This window comes from Hirundo rustica, chromosome Z (genome assembly GCF_015227805.2).
Source record: "Hirundo rustica isolate bHirRus1 chromosome Z, bHirRus1.pri.v3, whole genome shotgun sequence".
Lineage (NCBI taxonomy): Eukaryota > Metazoa > Chordata > Aves > Passeriformes > Hirundinidae > Hirundo > Hirundo rustica.
In genome coordinates, this window is record NC_053488.1 from 81,523,710 (window position 1) to 81,529,100 (window position 5,391).

Sequence of the window (5,391 nt, forward strand, 5' to 3'; positions counted from 1 at the left end):
TCAGCTGGAGAGGCAGGCACAGCAGAGTGACCTGTCCCTTTATCACTGCCTCTGCGCATTGCCCGCTCTGTTCCGGTGCCAGGACATGGTGTGCCCCGTTTATCATTTATTTCCGAAGATGCTGCAGCGTGAAATGCTTCTCGGCGCTGACCTTGCTGGGGTTACAGGATGCTCTGAGGGTTCCCGCTCACTGGTTAAGGCAGCATTGTCCCGCTGAGAGCTGCCAGCGAACTCTCCCCGCGTTGCAGCCTTCAATTGCAGGCTGTGGGTGCCCTCTGCTGCTCCACCGGCGTCAGTTTAGGGGGGTTTTGCTGTTTTTGGCGATACCCTGTTGTTCCTGCAAAGATTGATCTACTAGGTATCATTTTCATTCCTAATAAACACGTGTGTCCTGTCAACAGGCTTTTGCTAATATTTTGCAAACCAGAAATCTATTAACAGGCAGCAGAACAAACTGCCCATCACAATTAAAATTGTAGGTTTTCTGTTTTGAAAATGTGATGTGCTGTGCTGGTGTTTCAGCAGTTCCTACAGCATCATGGAAAAGGAGAGGAGGGCATTATAATAAAAACACCACTTTCTAAACGCTCCAATTCCACTAACTTTTACAGATACCACCCTGGGGTGGGAGCAGTGAAGAGCCAGGCCAGTGCTCTGACAGCGAGAAGGAAACCACAGCAGCCAGCGGTCCCTCAGCCATGGGAGCAACCTGGTCTGATCCCCAAGGAAGGATAGCAGTGGGGAGAGAGTGTTAAAAAAATTAATTTCTGTCTTCTCTGTGGATAAGCACAGAGCATGAGGAGAGCATCCCTCTGCAGCAGCAGGGGGAGGTTGGCTCTGTGGGGTGATCCCACAGCACTGTCACCCTTTGCAATTTGAGCAGTTAGCCAAAATTTAGGGACAGTCATGTTGTTTCCATTAGAAGTAGTAATTGATGAAGAAATCAGATACTTGCCTGATGCACTCCTATTTTTCGCAGTGAATGTACAAAGCCCCATTTCCCTTCCCCCATTGTGTTCAAACAGCAGGAGACAAGACTTTTCCGTTCAAAACTCCAAAACTTTTTCTAGCTAGGACCTTTCCTGAAGTCTGTTTCTTACCCTTTTCCTTATGGATGATTTGCAAATGCGGCTTTGGCTGTCTGTGGCATTTCCACCCACACTGCTCTGCGTGCTGTGTCCCACACAGTTTGGTGGGATAATTCCAAGGTCTGCATTTCTGCATCTGCCCTCAGTGCAGGCAGCACTGCCTGGCTCCTGACCAGCCCCACACCTGGTCTGCACCTTGTTTCCACCAGCTGCAATGGAAAAGGGCTCCCTCAGGGGCTGTTTTTCTCTTTCCCCAAACAAAGGATGTCTCTCCACCTCCTCGGTGTGAGATCTCACTCCAGCAGGAGGTCTGAAGAAGCATTTTCTGTCAGTGCTTGGTCCTTGAAATATAGATTTCCTCTTGTTAGCAGGTACTAAATTAAAAGGCAATAACCAGGTGAAGAAAGCAGCATGGGGAGAGGATTTCTCTCTCCAGGTGTAAAGAAATTTTCTGCCACAGGAAAAAAAAAAAAAAAATCTTACAACAAAGCAGAATAAATAAACCTTCCCTCACTTCTGCACACTACACACAGCTGTAATTTCAGGGCTTTCTGGAGAAGGTCATGGAGTCCATCTGCTAATGGGTTTCCTGCCTGAGGGTATTTACAGGGAGAGCACGTTTGATGGACAAAGGCCAACACGGGTGAAAACGATTTGACAGTGCAGAAGATGAAAGCAGTGTGACCAGAGGAGCGCAGAGCAGTGTCCTTTGAGGACACGTCACAGAAAGAGCTTGAACACCCTTCTGGCAACAGCTTTTGGACAAAGAAAGATACTTAAGAAATACATTTGACAAGGGCCGACATGAAAACCGCAGCTCTGAGCAGAAAAACAGGGGAAGGACTGAGGGAGAGAGGAAGGAGCTGGCACACGTGGAGCCATGCCTGTGTCATAGGGAAGAATTCAGCTCCAGAGATACTTTTCAGGTAAATGAAAAGCAGATATGCAAGGAAAATGGCAAAATATGCTAAGATCATGGAGAGCAAAAAAAGAATAGATCAAGCTTTTATGGATAAAGGCACGATAAGCTCCCTTTTAATATTATCCTTCATACTGCAAAATTTTCAGACCTGGAGAAAGGGGCCACATGGAAAAAGTGGGGGGTTTTGTCCTTCAGAGCACAGGAGCTGCACATTCTGACCATCACACACTTAATACTCACAGTATCTACCTCTTCAACTGCCAGTCACCTGAAATTGATCTGATCACCCTCACTTGTCCTGCGCCCCTGCACCTCCCTCTCCTGCCGTGACATGAGCAGCTCCGTCCAGTGATAATCTGGACTCCACCTGTAACTGACAATTCCTGACTGTTCCCTAATCCCAGCTCTCTGCTGAAGGTAGAGGCAATGGTTTCCATTGAGAAGGGGTTTTGAAGCCCCCATCCCTCAGCCATACCATCATGCCTCATCTTTGGCCACCTGTGGTGCACTGCTGGACACAGGAGCTGCTCTTCTGCAGTGTGGAGAACTTACCCAGTATAACTCTGCTTTTGAACCCCATTAGACTGTCAGCCAAGCCACTGCCAGGTGTGGAGCTTGCCTGCTTGATCTTGCTTCCATGCAAACTTTAAGCCGGACAAGCCAGCTCTTGGCTTTGCTCCTCCAGCTCCAGCCCAGCGGGAAGCAGTGAAAACCATGTTGTCCAAAGAGATGTCACTGTCACTCTCCACTTGGCACATACTTCCAGTCTTTTTCTGTCATTGTTTGCAAAATGGTTTGGTTTGGGTTTTTTTTCCCTCGCAATGAACTCCTGCAGCTGGCAGTTTATTTGCCTTTCTCATGTTTCCCCCCATAGTACAGGCATTGTTTCTCCCTTCCTCTCAGGCCACTCTGTTTCTCATTAGTCTGTGTTTGTCTCTTGTTTTATACGTGACAACCAAGCTCCATTATTATTACACTTTCAGCTTTCATCATCAATTCTTTTCTGCTCTGCTGCTGCAGAAGTCCCCACAGGAACAGTGTGAGGACTGGATCACCAGCTCCACACCCTGCATGTTCTGGGTGCCTCACCTCCCGGTCTGCAACAGCGAGTGGGACCGTGTCTGAATCAAGGTGGTTCATATCTCTTCAGGAACTTTGTCCCTGCATGAGGGCACAGGTTCCCTTCCCACAGAAAGGAAGGCAGGGAGGGGGCCCAGAAGGGGTGCTCAGCTGTGGGAACCTGCAGCAGTTTGGACTGTGTGACTGTGTCTCGTTCTCTGACGTGCAGAATGAAAGTGCCCTAAACTTAGAGGTGTCTCTGGGACAAGCACGGAGTTGGAATGCTAGAATCGTGACCACGGGGAAAAAAATAACTGAGACAACCTGTGTGAAAGTGAATGGGAGAGACTGGACTTGGATTAATCAAACACTGGACCCAGTGCTGGACAAGCTGGGACTGTTGGTGACAATGGCTCAAACAATTAGTGCAGAGCCTGGGGCTGCAGACTGGGTTCCCAGGTAAGGGAAGAGGCTGATAAGACTCGAGATAGGCTGATCTTATCATGCCAAAGTCCTCCCTCACATTCTGGCTCAGCTGCAGAATCTCCCCTCTGAAGCACGGGGCCATTCACAGGTAGGATGAAGGGGCTTCACCTCTGATTGGCCATGATGGATTCAGGTACACTTGAACCTGGCCTAAGAGACAGCTGCAACATCTTAGAAGGTGTAAGGGCTCATGAGCTGTCCTGATCCACCATCACATCACCCAGGCTTCCTGTGGCCCACGCCATCTGTGTCCAGTTTGAAACTCCCTGGCCTGGGGGAGGTTCCTGGGCATTCCTCCCTGAACCTGGGTGAGCAAAACACAGCAGAGGTTGTGTTCCCTGGATTCTTCCCTACACCACTCAATGGATGTAGTCTGCAGCCACCAAGAAGACTAGAGGAAGAGGATCAACAGGACTTCATCAGAATCTACAGAGTGGTGATATTTTATCTACTTAGTCTGTTTCTCTGTCATGTTCTTTCTTTTCCAGCCCACCACCATCCCCCCCACACACACACCCCTTTTTCTTATCTCCCTCTCAACTTCACATTTACTGTTAAATAATAATCCGTATCATTGATTTCAACATATGGTCTTGTTTGCACCTTAATTGGGGCAGAAGCATCTCTCTAATAATTTAAATAGCCAGATCTTAACAATGAAGGACCAGGTAAAATGCCCAGCAGAAGATTTAGCAGCAGGGAAGTCCCACAGAGGAGGGGAGGTATTTTCTCTGTTACTTTTCAAGCCACCCCGAACTCAGAAGATCCAAGAACCCCTTCCCTATGCTGATTCAGCCTGACAGTCATTTCATCCCAGCATCATCTCCTCATCACCAAAATCACACTTGGGGCTCCAGGCAGGTGTTGACACTTGCTCTGTCACATAAATAGCTCAGGTTAAACAATATTGATGGATTTTGAGTATTTTCCATTAGCACAAGCTGCTGCTGGGGAATACTATCATTTTTTCACAGGAGAAAAAAATAAATTTTTGCAGGACAATAATGGTTGTGTACGATTTATTAATATTGCACTGTCATTTATGTGCTTTAGAAACAAAAGCAGCCCGCTGTAATCTCCCACCAGCTGATCATCCCAGGCACAAATCAGGCTCTGCCCCCTGATGCTAAATCTATCCAAAGCACAGTGACTCTGCAGGTATTTGCCATGGAGAATCTCATTTGTGTAGTGAACAATTAAGTCATCATTTTGAATTTCTTCCCTATCTATTCCTCTTTACAAAAGAAAGCAACTCCTGTCATGCCTGCTTGATTAGGAAACTGAAATCATTCAAATTTTACAAAATTTAAATTCTTCACATTTTCAGATGTTTCTGAGACATGGCAAAAGCTGTGCAAAGAATTAATTAGGAGGGGGGAAGAAACAAACAAACAAACCCCAACAAACAAGTCAAAAGGCTGATCTCTCTGGGGTTTGGGGTTTTTTTGGAAATACATGCTTCCATATTTATAGAGGCACAGAATCATCAAGGCTGGAAGAGACCTTCAGAATCATCCAATCCCTCTGTCAGCCCAGCACCACCATAACCACCCCTAATCCATGTCCCCAAGTGCCACATCTGGATACCTCTTCAGACAATGACTCCACCACCTCCCTGGGCAACTTATTCCAATGCCTGATCACTCTCTCAGCAAAACAAACCAAGTTCCTAATATCTAATCTGAACCTCCCCTGGGGAATCTGAACCTCACCTGACTAAAGAGGAACGTCCTCATGGAATTCTGTAGCCCTGGTCCTGCGGGATGTCAGCTCCTGAGCAAGAGACCAAATGCTCACAGCCAACAGATCCAAAGGGGTAAAATGAACTTCAGCTGT